This window comes from Dipodomys spectabilis, unplaced genomic scaffold (genome assembly GCF_019054845.1).
Source record: "Dipodomys spectabilis isolate Male_0828 unplaced genomic scaffold, ASM1905484v1 ptg000157l, whole genome shotgun sequence".
NCBI classification, from domain to species: domain Eukaryota; kingdom Metazoa; phylum Chordata; class Mammalia; order Rodentia; family Heteromyidae; genus Dipodomys; species Dipodomys spectabilis.
Window position 1 is genome coordinate 8,432,050 of NW_024870834.1, and position 19,282 is coordinate 8,451,331.

The 19,282-nt window shown below is 42.2% G+C and overlaps 1 long non-coding RNA gene across 1 annotated transcript; it reads left to right on the forward strand.

The window, feature by feature from the left end:
• Positions 1-3,351: 3,351 nt before the first annotated feature.
• On the forward strand, positions 3,352-18,197 carry LOC122118620. Its single transcript, XR_006149421.1, has 3 exons — positions 3,352-3,433; positions 17,230-17,361; positions 18,006-18,197. It is a non-coding gene; the product is annotated as an uncharacterized LOC122118620 (long non-coding RNA).
• Positions 18,198-19,282: the final 1,085 nt, after the last annotated feature.

Consider the following 19,282-nt stretch of genomic DNA (forward strand, 5'->3'; position numbering starts at 1 on the left):
GACATGAGCCAACAGTACCTGGTTTCACAGCTGTTTCCCTAAAAGTTCATAGGTTTAAGTCTCAGCCTTCAGGGTCTCAGGATGTTATAAAGATCTGGATCCCAGGTTCTTGGAAAACACAGAGACAAATGTACAGTTTCTGCCTTAGGGGGAGTTATAATGAAATAGGGAGGTGAGACATTTTAATGGCCACTTAACTGTACTAGCACACAACCCGATGTCAGCCATGATCTCTTAGCCCCTTCAGATCTAAATAAGCGTTGCCCCAAGTTCTCAGTCTGTATTATGTGCAAACCCAAAGCCATCCCCAAGAGCTGGGAGAATTCCCGGGAGGACTGGCGCCTCGCAGCATCCCCACTGTCTGCCTATAATCAGCAGAAGGCCAGTTTTCCACTGTCCTTATTTGTTCCTCCAGGGACCCAGACACAGAGCTTAGCTTCTTCATGAATTCCCAAGAAAAATACCACACTGAAACGACACGTGCGCATGTGGCAGACTTTATCGGACCTTTTTTGGAGGGAGAGGGAGGGCACACAAGGGTCACATTGCAAAAACACAGTGAGTTTGCATGTAATAGTCACATCATGACGTGTAGAAGATGCCAGCCTGGCACTGCTGGCTCACGCCTGTAATCCTAGCTACTCCATAGGCTGAGATCTGAGGATTGAGGTTCAAAGCCAGCCTGTGCAGGCAAGTCTGAGACTCCTATCTCCAATTACCCACCAGCAAACCAGAAGTGGCGCTGTGGCTCAAGGTGGTAGAATGCTAGCCTTGAACAAAAGAGCTCAGAGACAGCCCTGAGTTCAAGCCCCACAACTAACAAAAAAAAATAGACAAGTAAGTTTAGAAGATGCACCATAGGGTGTCTTGACAGTTCATTCCACTTCCTCCATCTTTTTTGTCAGTCTTGAGGCTTGAACTCTGGGCCTGAGCGCTGTCCCTCAGCTCTTCAGTTCAAGGCAAGCACTCTACCACTTGAGCCACAGCGCCACTTCTGGTTTTCTGGTGGTTAATTGGAGATAAGAGGCTCACAGACTTTCCTGCCTGGGCTGGCTTTGAACTGTGATCCTCAGATCTCAGCCCCCTGAGTAGCTAGGATTACAGGTATGAGCCACTGGTGCCCAGCTAAGCACAGAGAATTCTTGTAGCTAAACAAGCCTGAATAACCAGCACCCAACAAAGAACAGAGCAGCCCAGAACCTTCAGAAGCTCCCTTCCAACCACTGCCCTTTTCCCCCGAGCTGACTGCTAATGGCTGAGGCTGGCTGTACCTGGCTCTGTACAGGATCAATGGAATCCTGTAGCCTATAACCTTTCATATGTGATCATCTCTTGTTCAATGTTTTTATTTGTGAAATGCATCCTTATCTTTGGTGCAGTTATAGATAGTTCACTCTGAAGGACTTCCCTAGAATGAACTGACAGTAGTCAGGTTAATAAGAACAAAGACAGACAGATTTCCTAATGTGGCTGGGGGAAGAATTGCAGGAGTACTGACCCTCTACCTGGTGCCATCCTGATGCTCACAGACCCTGCTTCCTGATGAGAGAGAGGTGGAGAAAGTGAGTTCTGCTTGGAGGGCTGGTAAAGGGTCATTAGGGGAATGAATGGGTTCAGAGACAGAATTGAGCCTATAAACAATTCTTTTCATCATTCCAGGGAGCTAGAATGACAGACATTGTCTTGTAGCAATAGCTATCTAAGTGTGGTTTCAGTCCTTGATCTTCTTTTCCGTGACGTATGATGAGATTTTTGGGGTGGGGATAGGCTGTGTTGTTGTCCCCTCTGGCAGGTCTAGTCTCAATGCAAATCAGGGAATATTCGAGTAAAGCCAGCATCTGCTGACCTTCAAAAACCTTTCATTGAAAATAATTAGCATACTGGGCTGCTAATGATAGTTTTTATCATGTGAATATGCCACAATTTATTTGTCTGGCCTATTGTTGATGGATTCTTGGGTTGTCTCCAGTTTGGAGCTACCTGTGTGTGGTCTTTGCTTTGAGCCAGATGTTGGCAAAAAGTCAGTCTCCCTGAAGAAGAAGCTAAACTTGAAAGAGAGTCATTTATTCGTTCATTCATTCATCAAACATCTATGGAGTGGCTATGATGTGCCAGGCAGGTGAACAATCAGCAGGACAGGACAGAGTAGAGAACAGATGTGGAGTGAAGGAGATAGTGTATAGACAGAGAAGACAGACAAGACCATGAAGACACAGCCAGGTCAGAGAGAACTCTGTCAAGGGAGGACAGAAAGTTAGCAAAGTTTGAGCTCTGAAGCTTCAAGCAAAGAGTGTGTAGAGAAAGTGCTCAAGGCATAAGGGAGAGCTCATGCCAAGTACTATAATTACAAAACTTGAACGTTCCTATTACCGCAGACTCGTGATGGCAATGAGGCGGGCATTGGGTGAGCCTGAATTGCAGAGGAGGTGGAGCTGAATGGGTCAGAGAACATTTGAAGGAGTTGGGACTTCTTCTGAAAACAAACTCTGTCCAGCTAAAGGAGTAATGTGGACTGGTGGCCTTTGAGAAGCCTCTTTGGGCTGCAGCACGGAGTAGAGCAAGCCAGAAAACAGGGGTTTGGGCGGCATGACGTGTAACCAGGGTAGAGGTGGTTCATCTGAGCATGCCCAACCTCTACCTGCTGGTGTGGAGCTCCCAATACAGCCTCCAAGGTAAGTGATCTGTCACTGACCTAGTCCAACTATCTTTCATAGGACAAATTTGCTTTCAAGATCCAACATACATATTCACCCTACCCCTCCTGTGATGTAAAATCTGAAACCAGCTTTAGCCCATGTCTATCTAAATTCAGATCCTCTGCTCTTACATCCTATGTTGCATGGCCTCTAGAATTCAAAAGTTCTAGTGTTCTCCTTGAATGGTGTGGATGTGATTTGTTCCCCCTCAAAGCAGTCCTGTGCTGGAAGCTTGGTCCACTTGGAAAGTGTTAAGGTACTGTCTAGAATAACTCAGTCTTGCTATACAAGAACCAGCCTCCAGTGCTGTGAGACAGAAGAAAGAGAAAGGCAGACAGATCTAGGACTGCAGAGTGTAAAGTGCTGAGGGGACTCACTGATAGGAGGATGCTCCCCTGGGGAGCAGCAGGACCAGTTGGATGCCCACAATTTGGGTCAGAGAGAGGAATGCATTTATGGATTTAGACAAAAGTGAGTTCATCCTGGCTGGAAAGTACCTGGCTTATTTTAAGCTGATGTCCAAGAGTCAGGCCCCTCCCTGGAGCCCGGATCTAGTTGTAAAGCCCCACATAGCAGCCTAATGGTTTTGCCTATTTATAGAATGCTGGGAAGCTATGCAACAAAACCAACCACAGTTGCTCTGAAGCAATCATGGTGGTTAGGACTCCAGATGGCTGTAGTCCTTATCAAGCTGAGTACGTGGAGGACATAGAACTCTTCAGAGGTGGAGTGCAGTGGTAAGCGATGAAGGGATTCCATCCGCAGGGATGGATTGTTATATTATTGCTTGTGGGGTGGGATCAGGTTGTGTGGGACTGAATTAACTCTTGGGAGAGCAGGTTGTTAGCAAGTGAGACCATCCCATGTGCTTGTCCTCTTCTGCATGAGGGCATGTTTCCTGTTTTTCCCTTGTGACGATGTCTGTGCTGTGCTATTTGGACACTCCAGCCACCAGCATCATAAGAAGATAAACTTCCTTAGTTTCTTAGCCTTGGGTATCTTGTCATAGCAACACAAAATGGACTAAGACAATAAAGGAGAGGTTATGGTAGGTGGGGTGAGATGGGAGACCCTCTTACCATTCTTAGTGCTCTCTGCTCTCTACCATCACTCTGATGCAGAAGAGCATTTGCACCTAACAAAAATCTTCTATCTTCATTGCTTTATTATTTCCAGGTATCCTTTTTTTTTTTTAATCCTTTCACCTACGATTTAATTTTTCTGTCTAGCAGCTACATCAAGCTCCCATTAGCACCAAAAGCTGTCTACCCACTCAGTTGAGCTTGACTCATGCACCATATGTGCCCTAGTTTATCCACGTGACTCTAGGCACTCACATTTTCCTCAAGGTCCCTCGCGCAGGCCTCCGGGATGCGCGTATCCTGAGTTCCCCTCCTACCACTACCCCCACTCCCTCCCCTGCTCACAGCACTCAGCCTGCTATAATTAAACAAACAGGGTTATTTGTGACATCCTGGTTTACACATCAACAAGTTATTTTCTCTGATTTTGCTATGGATGGATTTGCTCTGCTTACATTAAACAAAAACAGCTCACCAAAAAAAAAAAAGAGAGAGAGAGAGAGAGAAAGAAATGCAGAATAAGCAAGGCAGAGAAAATGCAGCCAGGCAGCTGCTTCTTTCTCCAGGCTTCAAGATGGAGTCTTCCCTTTCTCAACTCCTGACCTCACAAGAACTGAGCCAGGAGCCCCCAGAGCCATGGTGGAAGAACCCCAACACCCTTTCCCCACAAAAAAAGGAAAAGAGGGTAATAACTTGGAATGTGACGATAGAGCTCTAGAAACCCAGAAAGGTCAAGTTGGAAGATTGCAGACTAAGTAGCATCAGAGGGTAGTACGTGTGTACATGTGGGATTCTCCCAAGTCAATGTGTTCTACGAAGTCACCCTGACCAGGCCACTGGCGTACTCTCAGAGTGCTTGTGAGTACTGGAGTACTTTGTGAGGTGTGGATCAGCAGGCAGAACCGTGCAAGGGCTCAGGTAGACCACCTCTGCCATGGCCACATCTTACCTCCACCTCCATACTGGCCTCCATCCAGGCATCCACACTGTAGCCAGAAGGGCTTCTCAAAGGCCCAGTTCATGTTAATCCTAGTGAGATACAATCTGTCTTCAGGAGAAGACAGCTGACTGTCTGACCCATTCATCTGTAGCCCATCCTTTCCTCTCTCTTCTCCATTCTCTCGAATGCGAATTTCCCTTAGGACCTTGAAAGTTGTCTTACTTTAACTGACCTCAAAGTGTTAAGATGGCCTGACCCAGGAATTGCTGAGTTACTTCTGTGGCTGGTCTTATCACCTTGCATAAATGTCTTCACCTTATGGTTTGATGTTTATGATAGTGCTAAAGGACTTGCGTGGGTGAGGAACCCCTGAGTGCCTCCTGCTGTTGACCACATCTCCTTCCATAAACATCCTGGCCTTGTGGTTTGGTTTGGGCCTCGTGATGGAGGCAGAGGGACTTTCGGTGCGTACGTTGGGGAGCAAGCAAGCACAGGGACAGAGTAGAAGGAACAGAATCTGTTCTAAACAGGCAATAAGGCCAAGTTAACCCTGTATGGTACTCTTGATCAACCAACGTTTCCAACATGACCAATATGTCTTTGGTTTTCTAAATTACTTTTTTGTGGTCTTAAAGGTGCTAGGCAGCCGGGTTACCTTTACATACGTCAGGTAATAAGTACATTTTCTATTACAGGTGTTATCTGTTCTCTCATTCTCACTAATTCCTTCCCTTCCCTCTCCACCCAGATTGCATAGTTTCCTTCCTCGATGGCCTGTGCGGCAAAGAGCTCCACTGCTGCACTTTCTCACCGTTTTCCCCTGCTTCTGTGCCCTCTCCAAGATGTGCATGTGAACACACCTTATGGAAGGGAAAGAATACAGAGTCATCCACAGGCAGGAGGAGCAAAGAGAAGTCTGGATACCACGCCTTGTATCTCTCTTTAGCCATCCATTAACGTATCTGTAGGCTTTAATGAAGGAGTGGTGGGGTTTCGTTTCTTTGGTTTGCTTTTTAGAGTCTAGAGACTACTCAGGCTCACTATAGTGCAGACTGGCCTGGCCCAGGCTGATCTCAAACTCACAAACCTCCTGTCCCACACACATCCTCTGTGCTAGAATGATAGGCACAAACCACTACTTCCACCAAGAATCAGTCTTTTTTTTTAGCAAAAAATGGGCTTCAAGTTTCTGCAAAGTAACCTAGGCAACTGTGATCATAACCCACGCCTCAGAGGTATAATCTATAGCAAGCTAGCAGGAAGCCAATACAGTATTGTTCAGCTATGTGATCTCCAAAACTACTGATTTTTTAAGTCAACTAAGAGCAAGCAAGCTTAGAGGGCTTGTTTGGGTTTGTCTTCAGTAACAGGTTTACTATTGGTGTAGATGTCTCACACCCTACTAGTTTTAGCCTAGTTTAGGTATAAGAGGCTTCCAGCCTATTGACAATATGTCTTATGACCAAATCTAGTATAAATTCCATTGCAATCCTAGAAGAAATGAGGGGAAAAAAATCTCTGCTGTTCCTTCCTTACACTCCTTCCTGGGTTTATCTCTCCTGGACCTCTGCATGCTATGTTGACCATTCTCAGGGCTGGAAGCCCCAGGTTTTGGCTGATGAAGGACTTTACCCAGTGGCAGCATTTATTTTTTCTTCCCGCCCTCGACAGCTCTGGATGTTATCAGTCTTCTTGTGTTTTGCCTCTTTTGATAAGAGAAAAATAACATTTATTTTTTGTTTGTTTGTTTATGTATGTTGTCCTAAATGTAAGACCAAATACCATTCCCAATGATTAATGGCCGTGTTATTATTTCTTCTTCTCTGTTAAGTATTCCTTTATTGGAGTATGTCTTTCTTACAGATTTATAAACTTGTATACATTGTTCATTTACATATTTTCTAACTGTTGCAAAAAAATGTTTCCTTTGGTCCATACTCTTTCTTTTAAGTTATTGAAAATAGGTTTTGGAGTACACATTTTTTTTTTTTTTTTTAGTTTTAGGTAGGGAAACTTCTTTGAGCTTTTAGTATCCAGATTTAATGCTTAAAAAAGCCTTCTGTTGCTAATTAAAAACCAAACAAGCAGTCTACTGTAATTATTTGTTGTTCTGATTTTACGGTTCCTAAAGTCTTAAACCCAAAACTAGCTGAAATTTACGTATATGTTACAAAATAAGGGTTTAGTGTATTTTTTCCTAAATAATAAATCCCCCACATTTTAAATGACATGTCTTTCTTCTACTTTTTTAAAGTAGCTTCTATATAATATCCTGAACTCTAAACTCAATTTATTCCATGAAGTGGTCACCCCCCTAAAAAAAAAAGTATTGTGCTAAGTTTAATTAGTATAACATTTAGTAGGTTTTAATTTCTGAGAGGGCTTTTTAAAATTTAGATTTTCTTTTTTTTTAATTTATTTTTTATTTTATTTTTTATTTTTTTGGGGGGTCCGGTTGTGGGACCTGAACTCTGGGCCTGGGCGCTGTCCCTCAGCTCTTCAGCTCAAGGCTAGCGCTCTACCACTTGAGCCACAGCGCCACTTCCGGCTTTTTTCTTTTTGCTTATGTGGTGCTGAGGAATTGAACCCAGGGCCTCAGGCATGCAAGGCAAGCGCTCTACCACTGAGCCAACTTCCCAGCCCAAAATTTAGATTTTCTTGTGCATTTACTTTGCCAGATGAAATTTAGTCTTGGCTTTATAAATCTTGTCAAATTGGTATTAGACTAAATTGATAGTTATAGAGGACAATTGATAACGCTATAATCTTGAGTTCGTAGTATATGAACTCTTCATTAATGTCTCAGTCTTCTATTTGAACTCTTCATTAATGTCTCAGTCTTCCTGCTTTAGAGTTTTCTTGTGCAGGTTATACATACTTTTATTAATTATTCCTAGATGTTTGAGAATATTTCTCATTATTGTTAAAAGAATGATTTCCAATGTATTTTTCTCATTGGTTATTATTAGAGTACAAGTAAGCTATTCACTTTTATTTGTTCACCTTATCTTTCTGACTGTAGTAATGAATTCTAGGAGTTTTAAGTTGATTTTCATGGGTTTTCTAGATACAACATCATATCCATATTATTACTTTGTTTATATTTGAAGAGCCAGATTCTAGCTTTTCTAATGAGGTCTACTTTTTTAAAAAATCTTTAATCTCTATTTTTTAATTTCTTTAATCTCTAAAGGAGTTAAAATTCTTTTCTTAGATTTTCCTTATGTTTATTTTATTCTTTTTTCTGACTTCTGGAATTAAAGTATTTATTAATATGGTTCACAATGTTATTTTTTGACAAATGAATTTGAAGCTATAAATTTTCCTCTGAATACTGCCCTAGCTGGGTGCCATTGCTTTTATTACATTGTATTCTCATTTTTACCCATTGCCATCATTGGTAGTCAGTGTTGATTTGTTTTGAACTCTGATAGTCAGAAGACAGGTTGCTTAGATTGCCTTCGTTATTATTTCCAGTCATAGCCAAAACTGGAGCTTTATCAGCTCTTTTATCTTTGTGTGTTTCACTGCTTTACATGCTTTAACACATTGAACAGGCAAAAGAGCTTAAGACTTTTAATAACAGCTTGGTGAATAGTACTTTTTTCTGGCTTAAAGGAATTTTATTATTGTAAAGGTGATATACAAAGGTGTTACAATTACATAAATCACATAAAGAGTACATTCTTTTTGAACAATGTCACCCCTTCCCTCACACTCTGTCAGTTTTCCCTCCCATCCACCACCCCCACAAGTTGTATAGTTCATTTTCCACACAGTGTCTAATAAGTGCCACTGCTGCATTTGTTCACCCTTCGTCCCTCCATTTCTGTGCCTCCCCTTATCTTCCCAAAGTACTCTTTTTAAAATTAACATGGCCTTTTTACCTTTAAAAATAGATTTGTTAAATAAAAAACTTAAAAATATAAAGAATCTATTTAAAGAAATACACAACTGTAACCATAGTAAAACCTAGGTAACAGAAATAAATAAATACAATTTTCTTTTATTTTAACTTCAGTTTTTGGTTGATACATATCAGTCATGCATTTTAATAGGGACAATGTGCTATTTCAGCATATATACAAACATGCACTGACAAATCAGTATAATTAGCATTTCCTGGTCATTTATAATTAGCATTTCTTGGTCATTTCTCCTCCTCCTCCTCCTCCTCCTCCTCCTCCTCCTCCTCCTCCTCCTCCTCCTCCCCCTCCTCCCCCTCCTCCCCCTCCTCCCCCTCCTCCTCCCCCTCCCCCTCCCCCTCCCCCTCCCCCTCCCCCTCCTCCTCCTCCTCCTCCTCTTCTGTCATGGGGCTTGACCTCTGGGCCTGGGCACTGTTCTTGAGCTCTTCACAGCACCAATACCAGTTTTCTGGTGGTTTCTTGGAATAAGAGTCGCATGGACTTTCCTGTCCAGGCTGGCTTTGAACCACAATCCTCAGATCTCAGCTTCCCGAGTAGCTAGGATTATAGGCATAACCCACCAGTGCCCAGCTCCTGGTCATTTACTTATATTTTGAGTTTTCATGTTTTTCTCTTCTAGACTTCACAAGCTACATATTCAGCCAGGCACTGGTAGCTCACATCTGTAATCCTAGCTACTCAGAAGGCTAAGATCTGAGGATCATGATTTAAAGCCAGCCTGGACAAGAAAGTCTGTGGGACTCTTTTATGTTTCTAGTCCTAGGGCTTGAACTCAGAGTTTGAGCACTGTTCCTGAGCCTCTTGTACTCAAGGGTAGTGCTCTACCACTTGAGCCACAGTGCCACTTCCAACTTTTTCTGAGTAGTTTATTGGAGATAAGAGTCTCGCAGACTGTTGCCCAGCTGGCTTTGAACCATGATCCTCAATTCTCAGCCTCTTAAGTAGCTAGGATTACAGCGTGAGCCACAAGTGCCCATCTTCTGTGAGACTCTTATCTCTAGTTAACCACCCAAAATGCCAAAAGTAGAGCTGTGGCAAGGTAGTAGGGTAAAAGGCCTATATAGATTCTCCTCAACAACTGAGTTATGCTCCAATAAACCCAATGTGAATTGAAAATGCTGTAAGTAAAAATTGCATATATTATACCTAACCTAATGAACATCATAGCTTAGGTAATATACCCTAAGTACACTCACAGCACTTACTATTAGTCTGTAATTGGGTGAAATCACCTGACATAGATCCTGAGTTCAAGCCCCAGGACTAGCACATTTTTTTTTCCTGGTTAATTAATATCTCATTTAATACTACTACATGTATTTTTTTGTTGTTGGCATTTTCCTATGCAGATGATTCCTGACTTACCATGGCTCATTTTTATAATGTTTTTGTGCAATTTTTTTTTTTTTTTTTTTGCTTATGTGGTGCTGAGGAATCGAACCCAGGACCTCAGGCATGCAAGGCAAGCGCTCTACCACTGAGCCACCTTCCCAGCTCCATTTTTATAATGTTTTAACTTTACAATGATGACCATGCAATCATTCTATTTCTCACTTTTAGTACATCTTTCAATAAACTATGTGAGATATTCAAGAATTCAAAACTCTGTTATGCAGGCTTTATGTCAGGTGGTCTCACCCAATTACAGACTCATAGTAAGTGTTGTGAGTGTACTTAAGGTAGCTTACCTAAGCTCTGATGTACACTCGATTAGGTATAGTACATGCAATTTTTACTTACAACATTTTCAATTCACAATGGGCTTATTGGAACATAATTCAATTGTTGAGGAAATCTATATCGTTTTTCCTTTTTCTGATCAAACTATTACATCTTTTGGTTATAGTTAGAACTCATGAAGAACATTTGTCTAAAATATTTAATCTTTCTCTTTTACTCCCTCTGGCTATGATTAGTGCATGTGATCATATTCCTGTTATCTTGTCCTATTGCTTCTTCCACTATTTCTTCTTTAGCTGGATTGACTATTCTATTTTTCCTTTTTTAAAAAAAATAATTCGTGTTTTGATTGGTTTTATTCTTGCTTCAAGAATTTAAAGAATGATTTTTCTAAACACATTTAGTCAATATTTCTGTATTAGGGTTGAAAATCAACCAGGGCCTACTAGTTGCCCCTGTCAGGAAGTCTAGATTTCACTATTTTGTTGTACCTTCCTTCACTCTCCACGCACCCACTCTACCTACCTATTCCCAAGTTTTGTTTAAACTTTCTGGAATGTAATATGAAATTCTCTTCTAATGGTTCATTGAGCTTCACAGTTGTATTTTCAGTGGTGCTTTGGGCTCAAGCATTACCTATATCTTTCCATACAATTGTCAGTTGCATCTGCTTTTCCAGTCTCCAACTTATTTTACATCTTCTGGAGAGTCTCAAAAAGGATTCAGGCAAAACCAAAAACTTGCTGAGTCTTTGTCTATCTAACAGTAAGTTCTAATGGCATTTCAATCAATTTTTTTTTTTTTTTTTGTCGGTCGTGGGGCTTGAACTCTGGGCCTGGGTGCTGTCCCTCAGCTCTTCAGCTCAAGGCGAGCACTCTACCACTTGAGCTACAGCGCCACTTCTGGTTTTCTGGTGGTTTATTGGAGATAGGAGTCTCACGGTCTCTCTTGCCCGGGCTGGCTTTGAACCGCGATCCTCAGATCTCAGCCTCCTGAGTAGCTAGGATTACAGGCATGAGCCACCAGCGCCCGGCTCAATCAATTTTTTTTTTTTTGCCCATGTACAGAGTTCAAGATTTAAAATCTTCTTCAGAGCTTTATGGCACTATGCCTTCCAGAATTGTATAATTATTGCATTTGCAATGTCAACTGTCCATTTTTCTGGAATTAAAATATTGAGATTTTTCACTGACTTCATTTTTTTATTGTGAAAATACTGTACAGAGGGGTTACAATTACATGGGCAAGATAATGAGTACATTTCTTATCAAGCATTGTAGCCTCCTCCTTTGTTTCCCCTTCCCATCCCTTGCCATTCTCTCCCCACCCCCCCCACCCCAATCCTCCCCGCCACCCCATTTTTCCTTTTTAAAATGTTTTATTCCTTTATGTTATCAGTATATCTACTGCCAATTCTTGTTACCACTTCCCCTAACTCATTCTTTCATAGTCATCTTTTCTTTCAAGTATTGTATCTTTTAACTTCAAACTTTCTAATATCTTCTTTATTTATTGACTTTCTGGATATTCTTGAGACAGAGGTTGGAACTCTCCTAGCTGTAATTTTTGTATTCACTCTCCTATCTCTCACATTTTAGTTTTTAGAATTTTGTTCTGCTTTCTGGTAGAGTGCTTGTCTCTGTCTTCTCGTGTATGTGCTCTTCAGCTATGTATTATATTAATTGATTCATTTATTATAGAGCTTTTTTATTTGAAAAGTTATAAACCACAAGAAGCTGTAGAGGATAGTGTAACATACATGTATCCATTACTCAGAAATAACAGTTACATTTTTGTCATATTTAGTTTGTTTTCTTTTTAATAAAACATCAGTAATAAAACTGCTGTTCCTTTTGTTTGCCTTTTTCCTACTTTTGCTTAACTTCTCCAAAGAAATTTCCAATATATACATTTGTATATCTTTCCACTTGGTTTGATTATAATCTAAACTATCACCATCCTATAGTCTTTCATAGTGTTTTTTGTTTGTTTGTTTTTCTGTCAGTCATGGAGCTTGAACTCTGGGCCTGGGCACTGTCCCTCAGCTCTTCAACCCAAGGCTAGCGCTCTACCACTTGAGCCACCACAATAAACCACCGAGTTTCATGGACTTTCCTGCCCAAGCTGGCTTTGAACCGTGATCCTCAGATCTCAGCCTCCTGAGTAGCTAGGATTACAGGTGTGACCTGCCAGCACCTGGCTCCATAGTGCTGTGTTTTGTTTTGTTTTTTTAATTTTGCCATAAATAGTATCACACTAGAGTTACCTTTCAACTTTTTCCATTCAGCAATATATTCTGTGAAATTGACTTAGGTTGTTGTATATCTAGTTCATTCATTTTTATCTACTGTGTAATAGGCCACTGTAGAAATATTTTCAATATGTCTGTCTCTCCTTCCCATGGTTGATGGACATGTAAATCATCTCTGAGCTGTTTGCTATTAGCAGCTTACTGCAGAGAATACAACATGCATGCGTTTCTGCACAGCAATTTTACTTCAGTAAAAATGACAGCGAACCTTTTGAGCAGGCAGCCTGGGAACATGTAACTATTGCATTTTGAAAGGACAGTTATGAATTATGTGTCGTGCAGCCATTTATTCTGATGGTCTGGTGTGATTTTCGACTTTGGCTGCACATTAGAATTGTCTGGGGAGGGTTTTCAAATGCTGCTGTCCAGCAATGCTCCAGATCAGCCAGCCCTAGAATCCCTGAGGCTAGGGTTCAATGTCAGTGTCTTTGATAAAGCTCCTTAGCTCTCAGCACCTTCTGCTCTTGAAATGGAGTGATTTTGCTCGCCTACCTTCTGTCTAGATCTGCATGAACCTTATGGAATCCAGGGGGATCAATTCAGATCAACTGCTTCATTTCACAGTGATCAAAAAATGCACATACCGTTCAAATATATTTTATTATGGAAACTCCTGGAGGACAAAATAACTCTCTGTAGCAAACATGGAACAGAAAATATCTATCAACCTCTTCTTTCTTACAGATCATGAAGACAATTCTTCAGAAGGCAATTTTTGTATATTCAGAAATTGGATTCTAATGTTGTAGTGTATTTCCCGAGGACAATTGGTTGGGAGTAAAATTGTGGGTTTCATGGTTCAAGTGGATTATTTTAACAGCTTCTGGTATTGCTAAATTGGCCGCTGGAATTCCCAATGTAAGAGTAAGTTGGCTACTTCTCTTGTCCTACCATCTATCTCTTTTCTTCTTTTCTTCATTTCCTTTCTCCTCATTTTCTTTTTTTCTTTTGGCAGCAGTTAGGCTTTGAAGTCAGGGCTCAGTGTATCAGGTAAGTGCTCTACTATTTGGGCCATTCCTCCACCCCACCCCTCCTTTTTTTCTCTTTCCTTGAGTCATATTTTTTTTTCCTGATTGCATCCCATAATTTTAGCCCTGGGCTGAGTTTGGACCAGGATCTCCTTCTCCTGAATAGCTAGCCTTACAAATATGTGCCCTGACATCTGCCTTGTTCTTTAAGATGGTCTTACTAACGTTTCACCCAGGTAGGCTTCCAAGTGAAATCCTCCTCTCTTTTATCTTCCAAGTAGCTGGGATTATACACGTGTATCACAGCACCTGGTCAAACCCACCTGCTCTTGTTTTTTTTTTTAAAGAATAATAAATTCCTTAGAAAAATTCCAATTGTGTACAAAATATTTGGAGAAAATGAAACCACTGAAAATTCTGTCATCCTCTCTTTGGGGTTGTAAACTGATTAATGCAATGTAGATTCGGGTAGGTGAGTTGAATGACCAACTCTCTACCATGTCCTTCTACTGAGGTAGAAAGACCAGATGATTGACCTGAAAGTTGCATTATAGCAGATCGTTATATGGGCAAAACACTGGCCAAGGATGTAATCAACCATGCTGTAAGGTCTACTCCTGGATGGCGAGCAGATTCCACCCTCCTCATAGCAAAGTCTCCGCCCAGTACCTGCGTTACCTAGACAACTGGCACACCTGGAAGAGGTCACATCTGCATCCGATGAGGTCATATCTGGATTTTACTTGGCCACAACTTTCTCCTACCTGGTCCCACCACCCTTTACCTGGCCATACCTTTCCCACCCCTACCCTAGATAAGACCTAGCCCAGGGCCAGACACCCTCTTTCCCAGCTGTGTGGAGTGCCGACATGGCCTAGTGCCAGACCGAACGATGAATAAACCTACCTTTTACCTGAATACCACATGCGCAGTGTTGTTCTTAGTTGGCCTCCTTTTTAAAAACCTAACACATGCCAGTATAATAAAGCTTATGTCAAAACCCAAAAGGATAACTGGCCATGTGGGAATTCCCGGAGAGTGGACAGTCAGAAAAGTCACTGTGAAAGTAATCTTAGGTCCCAGGCTCAAACTCCAGAGGTTCCCATATCAGGCTCAGTCAGTTGCCCCCAACATGACAGGGCATGAGTGTTCATGAAGGGAAGACCTCAAGGGAAACATTACTAGCATGGGCATGCCGGGAGAACAGGCAAAGTGAGTACCCCAGCCCTTCTTAGGGGTCCAGACATGAGCCAGCACCACCCACCAGCAATAGGGAGACACCACAGTTCATGGTTATGTTACTTAGAGCCTGGGGATGCATCCATTCTTGATCCCAGGAACTATGTTCCTGTGCCCCTTGCTTGTGCCTCTTTGAGGGCTAGAACCTTCTTGGTGCCTTTCTGCATCTCCAGGGGCAGGTAGTTCTTTGGAGCTCCCATTGGCTAGAGAGCGGACTTCTCAGAAATCTGAAGAACTGCCAGGCCCTGGTGGCTTATACCTATAATCTTAGCTACTCAGGAGGCTGAAATCTGAGGACTGCAGTTCAAAGCCAGCCTGGGCAGGAAACTGCATGAGACTCTTATCTCCAGTGAACTACCAGAAAACCAGAAATGGAGCTGTGGCTCAAAGTGGTAGAGCACTAGCTTTGAGCAGAAAAACTTAGGCACAGCACCCAGACCCTGAGTTCAAGCCCTACAAATGACAAAATAAGAGAAGAAAAGAAAGCAATCCAAAGAACTCCTTTTCATCTATATAGCCCACTGATCAGTTAGTTTTCTTCTTTTTGTAAAATCATTGCTATACGCAAACTGAAGTAGCTTCAATTAGAGCATCAATCAGAACCAATATGGGTCTCACTGGACACCTCAGTGGGTTACAAAGGCATTGGCGGGTCTTGCTTCTGGTGACTCTGAGGAAGGAAGCTCTGTTTCCTTTTATTCTTCAGCTTCTAGAAGCTGACAGCCTACATTCTGGGCTGTGGACCCCTCCACTCTGTTCTCCCTTGGAGGTCAGTAGTTGCTTCTCTGTAGCTGTCTTTCTCTTTCTTTCCTGGTCACAACTCTTTCTGACCAATCAAGAAAAGGATTAGATTGGAATCACCTAAATAATACAGGATAAATTCTGTCTCTGAAACTTCTTAATTTTAATCCCATTTGCAAGGTAGCATGTTTGCCAATGCCAGGGATGCAGACGTGGACAGCTTTGTGGAAGGGAGAGGCAATCTTCAGCTTAGCAGCTATCACTTCCTCTTGCTTCATGGGTCCCCACAGATTTCTAGACTTGTATATATTGGTGGAAGACAGAGATTGACTGACAGAGGGTAAGCACTGCCATATATCTGGAAATCCTTCCGGGGCTGGTCTGTAGCTATCTTTTGAATGATAGCCTACTTGTTGCCTTTTACCTTGGGACTTGTCAAATAAAAATTATAGATCACTATTTTGGACTAGGCTTCTATACTAGGCCCATATGGAGAAGACTAAAAATCAAAATGGCATCACACACGCTAAAGTTTCATACCACCAAACTAAAACTGAGTTACCTGATTTCCTGAGAAATCAGGAGAGATCAGACCTTGTTTTCCCAAACAGGACAGTTGGGATGACCATCAAGGTCCCTCTGATTTAATCTTTACCAAGTTAGTAACCTGCAATTACCTGGCATTAACCAAGCAGTGATTTCTCTCCTCTTCTGTCTTCCCTTCCTTGCCTTATAGGTAACTTCAAAATGTTCGCTGTGCATTTTGTTCTCTGCTTGATTTCTTTAGCCCTTTTCTGCATATAAAAACCAATCTATCCGGTCAGACCACTAACAGAGTACTTCCAGTCTGATTCTAGAATCACGAATACAGCCACTTGACATCTTGAAACTTGGTGGGATTTTGTTCAACAGCTTTTAACCCAAAATTCTGAAAAGTCCCATCTCAGAGACTGGCTACCTTGCTTCAGGTTCTGAGATGGAGGGGGCAGGGGCAGGGGTGGGAATCTTTTGGAAACGTTTGCTTAAACAAATGAGTGTGACCTAATGGCAAAAGAGGGACTGTGCGACCCTCTGGGGTTGAAGATATTATCTTTGTTACTCTGATGGACACGGAGGGGGTGGAATGGCAGCCAGCCTTTGCAGAAGTGGTTCGCTTTGTGGCCTCACTCACTCCGTAAGGATGCCCTTCTCAGTCTCTCGCACACCTGGGAGTGACTGCTTGCAATCCCATCCCTCCTCTTCACTGCAGCAAAGTTTACAGGCGGGTAGCTACCTGGCTTTCAGTGCTGCCCGGGGTACCCGCAGGGTATGGAACACCTTACACACAGATAACCCTCAGTGGAATTGGGTATCTGAGCCCGGAGACAAGCTCACCACCAGCAGCCTGGTGACACCCTGGGGTTAGAAAGTCATTTAAATAAGTCTCCCAGCTCTCTCTTGTTTATGTGCGGCTTTCTGGCAACCTGAAATGCTTCCTGTGACTTCTAAACAAATCCCCTGAGGCCGAGCCTGAGGTAGCCCAGCCTTCTACATGCTCGCTCTACCCAGCTTCACAACATAGTAAAAAGATAAATACATACATACATCTGCGGATAACTCTCTGCATGTTGATGTGTGCTGTTTTCTCTCTTTATTTGGTACTGTAGGCTGACTAGTGGCTCCCAAAGACATAAGGCCTTAATCCTGGAACCTGCATGTGTGGTTGGAGATGGCTTTGAAACAACTGAGAGGATGTGATTAAGGATCTTGCGGTGAGAAGATTATACCAGATCTTCCATGTAAGCTGGAGATCCTACTGCCAGGATTGCGAGGGAGGCTCGGGGAGGTCTGACGGCCATGAAAGAGAAGGCAAAAAGAAGTCCAGGACTCAGAAACACTATCTCGGGGTCTGGAGCTTTGATGTGTCAAGTACTTTGAGCTGAAGGGTGTTGGGAAGGTCACACTTAGCAGACTCAAAGCTAAGCTCTCTCTGGCCTTCTCTGACCCTCCTGTCCTCCACTTCTTAGTTTTCCTTTAAAGTGAGCCATAGACACTTCTTGTCACCAAAGCTAGACAAACTAGAATTAATACCCTTTTCCCAATCCCTACTCCTCTCTGTCTAGAAGCTGACTATGAAGAAGATCTATGGCCTGTTTTGCCCAATAATAGGTTGTAAGACCCTTCCTGGTTTCAGACAAGTTATGGTCCATATTCTGGAGGGAGAAATTCTACAACAGAGAGCCAGAGAAGAATCTCAGTAGACAGGCCTGGCTAAGCTTCCTCATGGGTTTATTATGATTACATCATTCTCTTTTTATCCATTTACATTTCCACACAGCTGTCTCTGCTTCATTGAACCTACGCACCAATATGGATTCTGCCCATGTAACCCAATACTATGATTAAATAGTTTATGCTTTTCTTTTGTTAACCTGTCTTATAGGAATGTTGACTGTGACCCTGATGATGGGAAGGAAAAACATTGCATCTTCCCACCGCTATAGGAGTGACCGTGGCCACAAGCCAAGGAATGCTAGGAGCTCCCAGTAGCTGAAAAGTGAAGAATCAAAAAAAAAAAAAAAAAGAAGAAAATATTCTCTTCTAGAGCCTAGGGGATTTGGGATTCACCCTCCTAGCTGGAGCTTGTCCTAGCTAACACTTGATTTTAGATCAAGGGTATTGGTTCTGGACACTGCATACAGAATTGTCAGAGAATAAATCTCTGTGTTTTAAGCATCAAATTTGTGGTGATTTGTTACAGCAAAATACATTTGGGGGTAAAGCTGAGAAATAATAATACGAGATATTCATTCAACGAATACTTAGGATAAGACAGGGATGTTAAACCGGGGAGTGGACGGGAGAGGGCTGTGGGCGCTCACAGTTCCTACCCCTACCACATGTTCCATACTTTCCTGCAAATAAATGGTGTACTTTGTACCAGACTCCAAAGGAGTCCATGGCCTCCAAAAACTAAGAATCCTTGCTGAGTGCCAGTGATTCACATCTGTAATCCAGTTACTCAGGATGCTGAGATCTGAGAATCATGGTTCAAGGCCAGCCCGGGCAGGAAAGTCCATGAGACTCTTATCTCCAGCAAACCACCAGAAAAGTGAAAGTGGCACTTTTGCTCAAGTGGTAGAGTGCTAGCCTTGAGCTGAAGAGTTCAGGGACAGTGCCCAGGCCCAGAGTTCAAGCCCCATGACCACCACTTAAAAAAAAAAAAGAATCTTTGGTGTCACTATTGATGGCTGAAGCTTCTTTCTTGGCAGAATATATCTCTTGGATAAAACTTTATATACAACATTGAAAAAGCAAAAATTGAAAAAGCAACTTTGAAAAGCAAAAAGTGAACAGCCTGAAGCAAAGGTTCATCCTTCATTTCTCTTGGAAAAATAGACCAAATATTTATTTGTTTGCTTATTTATTTATTGGTGCTGGTCTTGGGGATTGAACTCAGGTCCTGAGCATTGTCCCTGAGCATTTATGCTCAAGACTAGCACTCTCCCACTTAGGCCACAGCTGTACTTTAGGCTTTTGGGTAGCTAATTGGATGTAAGAGTCTCATGGACTTTTCCTGCTCCTGTTGGCTCTGAATCATCATCCTCAGATCTGAGCCTCCTGAGTAGCTAGGTTTACAGGCGTGAGCACCAGGGCCTAGTTGAAATAATAATTTCAACATTGAATCTTCTTGCTTAAACTTAGAGATCATTTATTCGC